We start from the raw sequence: 16,008 nt of genomic DNA, 5'->3' as shown, positions 1-16,008 counted from the left end.
ACACATTTTCAGCATAGTGAGAAATAAGCATTCAATTCCCTGTGGCAAGAATTACTTTTCCAATTTTCTACAATGCACTTAAATTTATCCATTGACTCAGAGGGTGCTCCTCTATTTTTGTATTTGGGCATCCAGTAACTTATGAGGTACATTTTAAAAGCCTGTTCTCCAATGATTGTAAAAAGTGAGTAACCATAGGATAGAAGTACTGATTCTGCATGCCGGCTAAGAAAGTCTTGTGCTCTATGTAGCTTGAAAGGTTGTCTTTCACCAACAGAAGTTGATCCAATAAAATACATTACCTCACCCACCTTGAATCGTTCAGTTTAGTTCACCAAAATCCCATCTGCACAAGTGAAGTTTAATTATTCATTGCCCATTACACAAGCTGTCAACTTGCACTTGAGCATGGGGGCACTGGCTGATTGGCACATCCCAAGTCACACTGGACATGAAAGTTGGCCTCCTTCCTCAGTTTCCTTGTAGATGCCCAAAATGCCAACTGCCATACATTAGGCAGGGAGCACAAAGCTGAATATATATATAGTCTCCCTGAAGGGTAGGTTGGGGATCATTTACAAAAAATAGGGAGGCAGGTCAGATTTCATTAGCAGCCTCAGATCTCAGCCTTGTCCATCCAGGATTTATGTTATGTCAAATCAGCACCTTGTCTCAGAGGGAAGGGTGTTTATTTCACTATACTGAATCTACAACAGTTTGCATTAATGTAGTGACTTGCCTTTTGAAGGTTCCCAAAACACAGCACCCTGCTAAAATATGGGCACTGCCGGGGCAGCTAACTGAAATCATGCAACAGTGGTGTAGGAAAGCACATTTAGCCAAGGACACTAAGGCTATGGGCTTGTCTTTACTACCCAGGAGATCCACGCTGCTGCAATTGATGCAGCAGCTGTCGATTTAGCGGGTCTAGTGAAGACCTGCTAAATCAATAGCAGAGCGATCTCTATTCGACCCCGATACTCCAGCTCTCCGAGACTAGTAAGGGAAGTCGACCAGAGAGAGTCTCCCATCAACGCAGCGCAGACACTGGGGTAAGTCGACCTAAGCTATGTCAACTCCGACTACATTATTCACGTAGCTGGCGTAGCATAACTTAGGTCGACAAGCCCTATGCCTACACTACAAGCGCTACAGTGACATAGCGGCCACTGTAACACTGTAGTGCAGACACTTACAACACCACCAGAAGGAGGTTTTCTGTTGCAGTTGTAAATCCATCGCCTTGAGAGGCAGCGGCTAGATCAATGGAAGAATTCTTCCATCAATCTAACAATGCCTATACTAGGGTTTAGGTTGGCGTAACTAAGTCTCTCAGAGGTGAGAGTTTTTCGTGCTTCTGAATGCCGTAGTTGGTCAACGTAATTTTTAGGTGTACATCAGACCTCACACAAATCCTCCAGTCTTCAGAAGAGGCCCAGGTACTGTGTGTTTTTAAAGATTAGCATGGAACAGACACACATTTTTAACATCTCTTCCTAAAGCTGATATGGAATAAACTGCATGGATTTTAATTTCTCAAACTCAGAAGGATGAAAGGCAGAGCTGACTGTCAGGACTTGAGAAAAAGTCTACATACCAAACCTAATGATTTAGCCACTAAATCAACCTTTCTATCCAAAACACAATACAAGTACTCACTTTGGGTACAAAAAGTTGTCAACCACCTTTTTTGGACAACCAAATTTGACACACGCTGGTTTTGGACAAGATTTAGGGCTTGTTGACAATACCACTTAAGTCGATGTAACTTATGTCACTCAGGCGTGTGAAAAAGCCACCGTCAACTGATGCACGTTACACTGACTTAAAGTGGTGTCTACACCGTGCAATGTTGGCGGGAGATGCTCTCCTGCCGACATAGCTTCCGCCTCTTGTTGAGGTGGAGTAACTACGTCCAGCTATGTCGATTAAGTGTGATAGCGAAGACAAACCCTTAGATCAGGAGCGAGCAAACTTTTTGGCCTGAGCGCTGCATCGGGCTTCAGAAATTGTATGGAGGGCCAGTTAGGGGAGGCTGTGCCTCCCCAAACAGCCAGGCATGGCCTGGCCCCCACCCCCTATCCAACCACCCCCCCCCCCGCTTCTTTCCCCGACGGCTCCCCCCAGGACCCTTGCCCCATCCACCCCTCCTGCTCTGTTCCCTGATCACCCCCAGACTCCCTGACCCGGACTGCCCCCCCACCGCCCCATCCAACCCCTCCTCTTCTTCTTGATTGCCCCACCCCAGGACCCCTACCCCATCCAACCATCCCTTCTCCCTGACCCACCCCCCAAACTCCTGCCCCCATTCAACCCCCGTTCCCTGCCCTCTGACCGTCCCCACCCCTAGAACTCCTCTGCCCTCTATCCAACCCCCCTCCCCCACTCCCTGCCCCCTTCCCGCGCTGCCTAGAGCGCCGATGGCTGGCGGCGCTACAGCCGCGCCGCCTGGCTGGAGCCAGCCATGCACCAGACAGCACAGAGCACCAGGTCAGGCCGGGCTCTGCAGCTGCGCTACTCCAGGAGCTCGCAGCCCCGCTGCCCAGAGCATCGCACCCATGGCACAGTGAACTGAGGCTGTGGCAAGGGAGGACAGTGGGGAAGGGGCCAGGGGGCTAGCCTCCCAGGCCAGGAGCTCAGAGGCCGGGCAGAATGGGCCCACAGGCCATAGTTTGCACACCTCTGCCTTAGATATTCAAGTCCAGGTCAATTCCCCTTCCTCCTCCCATCATCCTCCTACTCATTTACCATCCAGAATATTTAGATCAGCAAGTTAAGATCACAATGGTCTAAAAACAGTATTGCTGGATACCACTGTTTCCCCACTTAATATGATGGCACCTATGTACAGAGTTCTTTCCATAACACTACACAGAAAAAATATATGGTCACATGGCAAGAGGGAGCAGATAAAGGGGATGGAGGAAAAAGAAAATCTGTAGAATTAACAATATGCATGCCAAATTTCAACTCAGTCATTTTGCTTGCATGTTATATAATTCCTTTCCTTCTCTTTTGTGCTTTTAAACTGTAACCTCTGAAACAGGGCCCTGTCAATCTATGTATCTGAAGTGGTAGGCACCCTTTGGGGTATTTATTAACAGTACTAAGTACTCTCTTTCCTCACTGTCCCACACCTGATCCCCCAAAAATACTAGAGAGCAGGATTTATATTGGTAAGTGATCAGGACAAAAAACACATACGGGATACGGTGTTTACAGTGACAGTAACATTTCATCAGGCAGGATAACCAAGATCAACAATGCTTCACAATTTGGCCAACTGCAGCCTTCACCAGTAAAAAGTACTTCTGCCTCAACCACTGGGATCACCTTAGAAATATGTACAATAACAAAAGATTGAAAAAAGGTAGACACAAGCTTGTTGAAGAAACATAGATAAATCACATGATTGAGTCAAGTGAAGTTTCTTGATTTAAAAGACCTACCATTGCAGAAAAATATTCATTTTTTAAAAAAGCAAATTTAGATGTAAAAGTCAATTGTAAACATTAAAATCTTGTGAGGCATATTTCACTCCAAGTGGAAGGAGCCTTCTGGTCAATTAAGGCTTACCGAAGAGTTTCAACCCATTCTTATGGCAGGATAAACAGTGTTCTAGGGCCTTGACAGTGAGAAATTAAACTGTCATCAAGGCTGAGGCAGGGACATGGGAATTCTCCAATATAGGGGACAGACTGATATCACTTCCAGTATCTGTGATTGTGCAATGAAGAATTGATGTAAAGAGCTGGGAATAAATGGGCAACAAGCAGAACCATGCAAGGACTGGTTTATGTACTGTGCATACGAAACTTAGGTCATAGGTCACTGTGACTTTGCAGAATGGCAAGCTAATTGCTGTAGTAAAATCAAACTAAACATTAGCCATGTCCATCTGAAATCTCTAAAATGCAGTTTTGTAGACAACATGTACAAGTCGCTTTTTCTGGCAAGTATATTGAGCAATTCTACTTAAATATATAGGAAAAAGATAAACATAGGGTGGAGATCTAACAATGGAGAGAGAGAAAGAACAGATGAAATTGAAGGAAGATACATTATGATTAGTTAAGAGAACAGTGTGACATTAAGAAGGATAAAAAGGACAGAACAGAAGCAAGTTATCTTTTAAAATGCAAAAGACAGAAATTTAGTTGACTTAACAATATGGTACATAACTCCTAGTTTTAAATCAAACTTGCACTTTGTACTACACCTATGAAAAGGCATCAATATTTGAAAGTTGGGCCAGACCACAAGAATTACTTAAATATAGTGAGATGAAAGCTTTCCATCCTTTCTGTACTGATCTCTACAGCTTATTGGGAACCTGATTTGTTGTAAATTAGTTGACAGCTCATTTTTAAAAAGAAAAGAGAATCTTTGCAACATTAACAGCAAAGTTTCTTTTTAATAGAAGTCTACTGTTGTTTAAAAATCAGTTGCTTACGTGTGTGTTAAATAATTCATAATCCCCCCTCTTTAGAATCACTGCTGCTCTACCGAGGTGGACACAGGCCTCCTTTTGGACTGTCATGTTTCATTTTTGTTTCACCACCTCTTAATAGGGTTGCCAACTTTCTAACCACGGAAAACTGAACACCCTTGCCCCACCCCCTGCCCTGAGGCCCTGCCCCTTCTCTTCTCTGGGGCCCCTCCCTCCATCACTTGTTCTTCCCCACCCTCACTCGCTCATTTTCACTGGGCTGGGCCAGGGACTTGGGGAGCGGGAGGGGGCGAGGTCTCCGGCTCGGGGTGAGGGTTCTGGGGTGGGATGGGGCCAGAAATGTGGGGTTCAGGGTGTAGGAGGGGGCTCCGGACTGAGGCAGAGGGTTCAGTTGCTGAAATGGGTAAGGGCTCTGGCTGGGGGTGCAGGCTCTGTGGTGGGGCCAGGACTGAAGGATTTGGGGGGCAAGAAGGGGCTCCAGGCCAGGGTTGAGGGTTTCAGAGTGTTGGACGGGGCTCTGGATTGTGGCAGGGGGCTGGGGTGAGGGAGGGGATAGGGGCTCCAGCTGCAGGCTCTGGGGTGGGGCCAGGGATGAGGAGTTTGGGGTGCAGAAGGGGGATTAGGGCTGGGGCAGGGGATTGGGGTGCAGGCTGTGGGTGGTGCTTACTTCAGGCAGCATGTCTCTCTGGTTCATAGACAGAGATGCGGCCAGGAGGCTTTACGCGCAGCCCTCGCCTGCAGGCGCAGCCCCTGCAGCTCTCAATGGCTGCAGTTCCTGGCCAATGGGAGCTATGGAGCCTGCGCTTGGAGCAGGGGCAGTGCATGGAGCCCCCACGGCCACCCCTATGCATAGGAGCCAGAAGGATACGTCGCTACTTACCGGGAGCCGCATGGAGATGGGTAGGGAGCCTGCCAGCCCCGCACCAACCGGACTTTTAACGGCCCAGTCAATGGTGCTGACCGGAGCTGCCAGGGTCCCTTTTTGACCAGGTGTTCTGGTTGAAAACTGGACACCTGGAAACCTTACCTCTTAATAAAGTGGGATATTTATACTGTGTAGTGACTACATGACCACTTATCTTTGAATTTTACTCAGCCAAACTTTGTTGAACTGTTAACAGATTACCGTAAATACAACTGCAAAGCAACTTCATTCCAAGATTTAACACCAATATCCAGCAGTATCATGCAATTATTGTTAGAACTATCCCAACATAAAAAGCCTAATGCAGTTCTTAGAAAATTTTAATGATATAAACTCCCCTGCACTGACAACAAAAGCTACCTTGGTAAGCTGCTTACCTGAATTCAGAGAAGCTAGACAGGAAAAACCACCTTCAACTTCTCATTTTGCATTCTCACCCTTTAACAGACACCAATTTATCCAAAAGCTGCAGATCTCTTGTTAAGAAAGGTTCACTGTATTGCCACACCTGTCCTACTAAGCTGCTTTAAACAATGTTCTACTGGACAATAAAAGTACTACAACATGAAGGACATAATTCCATGAGACTATACTTCTGAAAGCAACTTCAGTCACTCCACCTCCTACAAGAGTTTGCAAAAAAGTAACCAAGTTTGTATTAATCTGATGCATAGCCTTATTTCTTTTGCCACCAGATACACAATATGACCAACAATTGGTTAAATCAATCTACATATTTCTAGACACATTTAGTTCTAAGATATATAAATTACTCCTTAGTTTGAAAACCTACTACTGTCAGCTTGATTTAATCCCAAATGCCTGTAAAAATAGGATTTTTATGGGAGAAACTTTAAACATTTTTATTTCAAGTACAATAGCCCAAAGTTGTGTTAGTACTCAACAGCCAGAAAGTGAAAGTGTCTAGTCTATTTTCCTTGCCCACGTTAAGTGTAGCGCAGACACACATTCACGGTAGAAAATAGTTATGAGTAAAAGTCCACTACAGGGCATTCAAGTATGCTGGCAATAGCTAATTTTTGGCCTAAAAAAATACTAATTTTAAGCTCCTATTGTAAGGTGGCTTTGAATTTGTATTTATACATTTCCCCAACACCTCATGTGGCTACACAAATTAGAACTATAAATCACAGGAGGCACACCATAGCATTACTGTCTTAAAACACAGGCTACTTAAACTGTTTGGGTGGTTGTCAGAGCTTGCCAGGTCAGCCATGCTGTTAAAAGTTTGGTCCAGCAAACAAGGTATTACTACATATTAGGCTATCCTTCAGGATGTGGTATTTGTCAGTGTCATGATACAAATGTGTCATAGCACAACATAAAATGGCTAACCAGGAATCACCCTGTGCACAGGAAGCCTAAATTCTGAATGCAGAGACAAGTTCAGGTTCTGCAAATCTTGACAGGTTAACAGCAAAAGAGGTAAACTTCTACAGATTTCCCATTTAAAAACTACTGTATGGGAAGTAAATATTCACTCTCTTACACCCTTCATCACCACCTTCTGGCAAATAAGAAGCTTTCAATCCCTATAGCTTGTTTAGCATGTAAGGGCTTGTCTACACTGGCACTTTACAATGCTGCAACTTCCTTGCTCAGGGGTGTGAAAAAAACACCCCCACACACTGCAAGTTTCAGCAATATAAAGTGCCAGTGCCGGTAGCTGTGCTCCCAGCACCAGTAGCTATTCCCCTCGTGGAGGTGGTTTTTTTTAGAGCGCTGGGAGAGCACAGCGCTTTAATGTTGCTAGTGAAGACTCGCCCTTAAGTTCAAGGCTTCAGTTATTTGACAAAGAGCCTCGAGAAGTTGCCTGAAGCGGACTTAAAGGGGTAGGGGAAAGAAATTAGGTTTTAACTCATTTTGTTTCTTCATGATGAATAAAACCTTTTCAAAAAAGTTCTCTGTATGGAACATTAGAAGTTCATGTCTTGTTTACCCCATTTTACCTGCAAGATTATGAACAACTAGAGAACTAGGAGCATAACAAGCAGGGAGGGCAATGCTTTTCATTTAGACTGTTTAAAGCGTTGTTTTTGCTAATCCCTATTTAACTCAAAAGCCCTATAAACACAGTTGAAATAAGAGATCTGTAAAAATGTACCACCTGTCCCCCCACCCTTCAATTAAAGGTTGAGAGATTACCACACATATCTGAGGGTATGTCTACACTTTAATTTGGAGGTATAAATTGCAGCTCAAGGAGACACACTCATGCTAACTCAATAAGAACAGAATATAGACGCAGCAGCACAAGGGGTTAGCTGCCCGAGTACGTACCTGGGTCTTGGACGGGTACATAGTGAGGGTGGCTAGTCCCTCATGCTGCTATACACTATTTTTAGCACACTAGTTCAATCAGAACTACCAGGGGTATGTCTCCTTGAGCTGGAGTTTACCTCTTCATCTCAAAGTGTAGACACATCCAACAAAATCAGGGAAGAAGGACTTAATATTTCTACAGTAAAAAAAACAAGCAGGGGAAGAAAAAAAAAAAACACGTTATGTTGAAAAAACTTTTCATGCCTCTGTTATATACATCTTAATGCAGCTAAAATGGGCCAAAGCTATTTTTTATTGCTTTACAGGTCATTTTATTGATTGACTGTTCTCACACAACTTTGTTACAGTATAATCAATCTCTTCCATACAAAATTCCACACCATGGGAAGCCAAAGATATCCACTTGAAGTCCCTGATCTTATGTATGAGCTCGGTACCTCCAGTACCCTATCCGTAATCCACTTGCTGGCAGCACAGCACCAACAGCCAAAGCTGCCCCTTGGATCCCCACTTAGGCCCTGTCTTCACTAGGAAAATAGGTGTTGGCTACCACATGTAGCTAACATGGCAAACATGGTAAAAATTCTAGTATGGACAAGGCAGTTTTTACAAACATATTAATACTACACCGCTTTTCCTAATTTGGACAACCTTAAAGCAGTATCTTCACCATGAAGGGAGTTCCATGAGAAATGCAATACAGCCCCAAGTTGTACTATCTTTCCCAAGTAGTTTACACAGAGCTGAAGGGGTGGGGTGAGGGGGCAGTGTGCTTCAGCTACATCCATGCTCAATGCAGAACCACCCAATCACTACTCCATGGAGTGACTTCAGAAGGTAGGCGGGAGGAAGAATGGGTCCTTTGCCCTCTCTTTTCCATGAATGGATGAAGAAAGTATGATCTAGCCCTAAGTGTCAGTTAGGAGTTTAATTTTAAAGAGAATGTAAATTTCACTTACATCAGATGTGTAAATTTCCATCTTGACATAAGTAGTATGTCCATGAATCTCCAGACACAGAATATACACCTCTCTGTGTGTAGAAGAATTGTCTGTGTAAAATGATGTTTTACTAGTAAAAATTGCTGGAATAACTAGCAAATCTATGCAGATTGCTTAGCTACAATTCTGAATACAGGCAAAGAATGCCTGCTGTATCTTGATACAGAAGTTCTCCAGCCATGCCAGCAACGTGGTACGTTTATTCTTTAGGGCCAATCAGAATTATATACATGAGGTGAAGACTCAGAAGTGACCTGTTCAAAAGTTTAATGCATCAGGAAAATTACTGGTCCCATCTTTACTAGCTAGGTAGATCATGTACAAGAAAAATTAAAGAATGGTTGCTTCAACCACTGACTGGTTTGAAATAAGTTAAACTAGAAAAGTCTGCTGAAAATGTCAGCTAAGTAAAAGCAGCATTCTGCATAATTAGTATTTAATATTACACAAATATGTAGGATTTTGCTTGTGTACATTAAATATACATACATATAATACATGCATAGTTTGCACAAGTATAACCCTGTAGTTTATTTTTGCTTTTTGCTTTCATTTGAAACATGAACTCTGGTCACTCAATTAAGGCCTAACCTCAATTGAAGGATGTTTGTGATACTTTGCACTTAAAGTCAATTTTTGTCTAAGTACTCCCTTTCTCCTGTAATTAAAGAGTAACAATTTAAATAAGAGGCCTCTGGCCCAAGGGCAGTTAGAATGGCCAGTAGAGCTACTGATGAGTATTAAATATTTCCATAGTTTGATGGTCACACATTTTGTAATAATACTTTCTAGTAGTAAAACACATTTCCAAAAAATTTTGGAAAGTGAATGAAATTATTCCATAATAAAAATCAGAATATGTAATAAGTGTGCGTAAGCCTATAAAATACTGAACCAAGTCTGAGATGCCACTGTATTAGGATGTTCTTAGACAAAAATGAAAACTATTTATAATCCAAATTTTTAAAAAAAGAAAATTAACTAATGGAAAATTGAAAATGTGTGAAGTGTACTATGTTGACCATGTCTAATTATCTTGTGAAATGCTTTGCACTGTCACCTGGAAGATCCTGGTTTGATTTTCAGGTCTGTTCTTCTATTCCCCAAACTTCCAGGTACTGCCACATCTTAGCTACTTGTAATGCATCCATCAACTTGGTATTTAAGCATTAAAGTTAATCAATGTCAGAGAACATAACATAGTATTTCTTTGATCCCCAGGAGCAGGTGTGCATGAATACAACTGTGCATGCATGCACATACAGACACTTTTTTGTGAAGGAAGGGGGGGGAAAATTAGGGAAGGCTTTCAAAAAAAAAAAAAAAAAAAAAAAAAAAGTATGCCTTGCATTTGAACCAAATACCCAGACTTGAGCACGATCTGATCTCTCTGTCTAGGAATACAAAGGGACCGCAGTAAAAACACTTTGCAATACTCAATAGAAACTCCTCTCCATAATACTAATTTATAGCATGTTCCAATCCTGAAGACCCTTGGACACTGAGAAAAGATATTGCAAAAACTCACCCCTAAATATAAAAGCCAAAAGGGGGCGGCGGGGGGGAAATGGCGTAGAAACTGAAGATAACCCTCTCCCCACACCCAAACAACAAGTAACCACCACACTATGCTCAAGTAACACATAAGATTCGGGGTGGTACTGTATTGATTAGTTTTGAAGAAAGCCCCATCTTCAGCTGGAAGGACTGTGGCTGCAACAAAGCGCAAGAGGAATTAATTTCCTCCCCTGCACCCCCCCTCTTTTTTTTTTTTTTTAAATCAGAGCTCTGATGGTCCTTGATATTCTGGGAAGTTGTATTAAGAGAAAAGGGAGGTGGGGGGGGGGGGACGACTTAGAACACATTAAATCTAGCTTTTAAGCCTCTTTGCATACACTGTTCCAAATACACCAAAATCTATACAAAGTGTTCTTCTCCTTTTTAAGTATAACACAAAAAATAAATAGTATCAATCAAGTGACATAAACCTGGACATGACTTAAAACAAAGGCAGATGACTTTAAACAAATGTTATCATTGTATAATCTAGTAGCAACTGTCACATTCAGTTAATTCAAGTCTCATCAGAACCAGAGAAGTCAGAGTTAAAAATAAAGCTCTTTTGGAGTTACACAACATTATAGAAAACAGCAGCATGATCCTCAATTTTTTACAATTAACACAACTTGGTAAGATACTGTTGTACAACTTGACTTTTTCAAATAAAAATACCAAAACTTTAAACTAGCAATAAATGATAAAAGAAACTCAATCAAGTTTGCATCTCTCAACAGCTTATTTCCTGCCCAAAGAGCCCTTTTGTTCTGCTTCCCCGCATACATTTTAATATTCTGCCAGCACTGGAAAACAAAACAATCACAAAATTTGGCCCACACATAAGCATAAGTGCCTTAGAGGGTAAAATGAAGAAATAGAACAAGATTAGAACAAACAAAAAAATCCTACCAAGAAAATCTGCACAATTTTCTGTTTGCTTCACCCCAGATTAACTTCACTGGAAGCTGTACTCCTGAGCAACCTAACCTGAACAGAAAGCCCCACCTTCTTTAGTTCTAGTGGCTGAAATGGAAAAAACTCCACCCTTTCACTAAAACTGGTATCTCTGATTGGTAAAACTTAATATCCATTATTTAAAGAACTTTTCCTTGCTAGCATGTTAGGTTAATCTGGTTAAAACACCCAGGACAAGCTGGTTTCTTAAAGAAACAGCACACAAGCCTTTAGTTGTGCCAACCCAAGGCATTTTAATTACATTATTTTTGACTAGCTGGATATCAATTAACATTACATAAAACTGAACAATACGAGCCTAGACTTTGCTACTCCGGATCTTGAACATAACACTCAAAACCATATGGATTCATAGGGTTTTATCTAGAAACATAAAGGTGATGTTAAAGAATACATACTTGTGACAAATCTAGATGTACTGTAAAACTTCATGAAGTGAAATGGAAAGAATTCTATCTATATAAAGCTTAACTGCTGCTTGCTTTTTAATATAGGTTAAAATTTAATTCAAGCTTCAGGAACAAATTCACTATTCAAAAATCACATAATAAACTAACTGAAAAATTAAGTACACTATACGTAACTTTCAAGGTACGATTTAGTAGTCTAAACTTGAAAATATGAATAGTCAGTCACTTGTTTCAACCTGCTTTCTTCTGCTAATTTAAGACATGACTCAGCAAAAGTGGCTTTCACACTATGGAAAACAACATCTGGATCTTACCAGGGTCTAGGTATGTTTCTGAGTCAGCGACAGTCAGTGTTTTTTATTTTTTGCTGATTCAATCTTTGTTTAACACTATTTTAAAGCTATTTTTTAAAAAGAATTTTAATAATTAGATCTGATAATTAGCTTATGACTAAATATTCCATTCAGCTGATCTTTACACTTCATAACTGAATAATACAAAATGCTGTCAGTTTGCATTAACAAGATCTTAGGCATCATTGGGGAAAAAAAAAATCTGAACAGCTCCAGCCCCACCTGCCAGAAAAGTCTACCTAACTGACAAGCCTGACATTCAGGGGGAAAAGTTACACAGAATAAAGAGGCATCTCGCATCAGGTCTCACAAATGCACAGATCACTTCAGGAAGACCCCTCCCTGACTCAACCCAGAAAATGCTGTATTCTGGAGACTGACAGATGAACAGGACACCTCCCCACTTTTAGTGCCACCACAGTTTACCCAGTTAGTGTTGTATTACATGCAAGATTTTCATGGGTTTAATATTTCATCCATTTCAAACTCTACCCAGGATGGTACAAGCTGTGAATTATCTGCACATTTGTACTTTTTGTCGGGTTTTGTTTGGGGGGCGGGGGGGGAGGCAAGGTGGTTGTTGTTTTTTTTTAATAAAAGGGAAAAGTTAGAGGGAAAGAGAGGAGGAGGAGGAAACAAGGATCTCCAGGGAGAACAGCCAATTCCCAGCCCTCTGGTTCTCACCCCTCTTTCCTCAAGACTCCATTGCAGCAGCTTTCCTTCTGAAATAATTAAGGTCTAGGCTATACTGCAAAATGGATGCCAGTGTCAACAGTGTTGAGGGATAACTGTTTTATATAGGGTCTCCAAGATTGTATTTGTAGAGCAATTGGCCCTTCTAAACTATTTTGCTATTATAGATGAAATGTCCAAGAAATTTTAGTCACAGCAAAATACTACGTTATTACCCACATTTGAGGGGAATATTTACAGCAAAATACTAGGCTGAATTTTAATGCATGCACCACTTTCTAAAAAGAGCTTTTTTAAAAAATAAAAAAGGGGGGGCTAACTTTAAGAAAGCTCTACAGCTGCACAATGTATTATAGTGCCTAATATACTAACTGAAAAAGTCAATTCAGAGGCCTAATCCCAAGATGCTTTGTGAGGATTCTATACTTTGAATGCACAGAACATTAAGAATAAAGTTACTCAGATCCTCTTCATATAGTTTCACAGCTGTATTGCAAAAGACAGCATTAAATCATAAAAGTGCCATGCAATCTAAGCAATCGATGGCAAGAACATAGGTTAGGCAAATAAAGCAACATGAGTAAGACTTGTAAAGGGTCACAATGATACCTAGGACAAACTTCTTTCAATTTGGAGTTCATGAAGTTGCAGGTCTGTGAGAACAATAGATACAGTCACAAAATCTTACCATCAAAACTACCCTACTCTGGAAAGGCAACATCTTCTGCCCTAAAAACAAGTTTTGTTGCTTACATATACAACCTTATATTGTATTTACATAGTACCTTTCTTCCTGAAGAATCCCAGAAACCCCATACCTATCCATCACCACAGAAATGCAGCCACCATCAGGTGATCTACAACATCCAAACTAATAGCACACTGCATAGTATTGAAAGGGGAGAAAATTTTGTCCAAGGATACCCTATTTTTACTGACTGGGCCAGGGGACAGGGAATAGTTTGCTGCCCTTGTGAAGTAAACAGACACCACCCTCCCCCCCTCCAAATCAGAGAACTGGGGTAAGGATACAACTGGCCTGGATTCTTATTTATTACATATCAAAGTTCATGTGTGGATACAGCTGAATTTAGGGGTTAGAAATCCAGGTTGGAATTTTGTTGCTCAAATCCCTGTCCAGCCTCAAAGAAAACCACAATCAGGACTGTTGAAAATGAGCATGAAGGACACTAATTTTATAGGTTTAATTTCTGCACACATCCTATATTTTTCTGGATCAGAGTCTGGAGAAATTCACTTTATATCAAACTCAGAAGGGAAGTTAAGCCTCTACTGCTCTTGTAACATCTGCAGAGTGAAACTGATGTGATCATCGTAGTTGCAATCTGCCACTTAATTAAGGAAGCTCTGAGCATGAGCAGCCTTGAAGACAAATTCAAATTTTAGCTGCTACTGTAACTTGCGCTGGAGACAAGAGTAAGAAAAGAAGGTGCCTTAGTCTCACTTGATTATTTTAATTGTAGAAAACCCAGAAGTCTATTTCTGCTGCAATATTAAGATACATAAAAGATACATAGTGAGACTAGATAGCTCAGGAAAAGAAGAACTGAGCCTGTTACATTTAAGTCTCCAGTTCAAACAGAACAGAATGGTAATGATCAAATGCTTTCATCTGATGGCTGTTCAGTGATCTATGTAAAAATATGTCAATCTCAGTCCAGGTCCCTATGGGCATGTGTGAATCACAAAAGCCTGCCAAAAATTGGTGCCAATTGTGAAGCAGTCTTAGGAAACACATAACACTTACCTCTAGGTTTCTACAGGTTAATAAATGGCAAAGCAACATAGGGAACTACAGCTTTCATGTGCTGTACCTGCACTATGGAAAAAGGTCTTCAGCCTCCAGGGCTGTCAATATGCTAGTACTATTATGGGGTTCATTCTTGGGTATGTTTTTTTTTTAAAGAAATGCAGCTCTAACTTTTAACCTGCTTTCCACCATTATCTGCCTTTTAATTTTAAGTTATGGTACTAGTTATTTAGCTTGCAAATTCTTTCCCACCCCGGGCAAATTTCAAAATTTATGAATATTTACACAGAAAGTAATTATGCTTTTGAAGTTGCTATATACAAAAACTTTACTATTCTTAATAATTTTGAAAATAGTATACCTATTGATCACCAGATTATCTCTGAATACTTTAAATTATTCTATAAAAAAAGCCATTCTCTCAACAGATGACTTACATGTACACTAGTGCCATGACTACATGAACATACAAATCATTGTTTCAAAAGTATATTCCAAACACTATTCTGTTCACTTTCTTATACCATGGTGATGGGCATGGTATCTGGGCATCATCCTCAAAAGAGAGAGTGATTTACATCACTGATGTATTCTATGTATATCAGCTCCTCCCTGAGTTAGTTGCATGAGATTGCATTTTGCAGATATGCTAGTAGGTTATGAGTAGCTGTGTGGAAAGATCAAAGAATGGAGATTTGCATTTTCAGCTGAAAGTTTTGAAGTTAGTGTTCATCCTTTGATCCTGTGGGTGTGAATTCCACCACCAAGAACAAACTCTCCCCTGTGCAGATGAGCTTCTCCTTAGTGACATACAATTCCATTATTCAAAAGGAGCAAAACTGTCAAAGGCAGTCAAGCGCCTGGATGGTTAAGCAGTATTTCACCTATTCTAGGGTAAAACCAGAGGATTAGGACCAAGACCTTGAATCTGACTATTTGTTCAACAGGAAGCCAGCAGAATGAGCAGTATACAGATGTGCTCTTGGTAACCTCACAGTCTTTCTAGTAAAAAGCGACAAAGAGTTCTGTGGCACCTTATAGACTAGCAGACGTGTTGGAGCATAAGCTTTCGTGGGTGAATACCCACTTCGTCAGACGCATGAGGACGCTTTGTCGCTTTTTACAGATCCAGACTAACATGGCCACCCCTCTGAGTCTTTCTAGTGCTTTTCTTGATGATTTCAATCCAAGGGTACATCCAGACTACCCGCCATATCAGCAGGTAGTGATCGATCTCCGAATGCGCTCCCCGTTGACTCCAGAACTCCACCGGAGCGAGCGGCGGTAGCGGAGTCAACGGGGGAGCCGCGGCCATCGATCCTGCGCCATGAGGATGGGAGGTAAGTCGGAATAAGATAAGTTGACTTCAGCTATGGTATTCCCGTAGCTAAAGTTGCGTATCTTACATCGACACCTGCCCCTAGTGTAGACCAGGCCCAAGATATATTGCACTGCTACAATCAAGTCTGGAAATAACAAAAGTGCATATGACCAAGGCCAGGCCTTAGATGCCTGGCTAGCCATAGAAGGTCAAATGTGTTTTTGTGACTGATGCTAAAGGAAAGTCTA

At 41.3% G+C, this 16,008-nt stretch overlaps 1 protein-coding gene across 3 annotated transcripts in view; it reads right to left on the bottom strand.

The window, feature by feature from the left end:
* ZFAND6 (zinc finger AN1-type containing 6) overlaps window positions 1–16,008 on the bottom strand; it is a 54,888-nt gene that overhangs the window by 33,321 nt on the left and 5,559 nt on the right. Inside the window, exon 1 of one of the 3 annotated variants that reach the window (XM_054041759.1) lies at window positions 11,147–11,219. The exons of the other annotated variants lie outside the window; for them this stretch is intronic. The gene's annotated coding sequence lies outside the window, so the exon portion shown is untranslated. Of the gene's footprint in view, window positions 1–11,146; window positions 11,220–16,008 lie in introns of those variants that run through there. 3 annotated transcript variants of the gene reach the window in all.

The sequence above is a fragment of the Malaclemys terrapin genome, chromosome 10, assembly GCF_027887155.1.
Source record: "Malaclemys terrapin pileata isolate rMalTer1 chromosome 10, rMalTer1.hap1, whole genome shotgun sequence".
Taxonomy (NCBI): Eukaryota; Metazoa; Chordata; order Testudines; family Emydidae; genus Malaclemys; species Malaclemys terrapin.
Note: the sequence above shows the minus strand (reverse complement) of the source record. Positions and strands in the feature narration are given on the sequence as shown.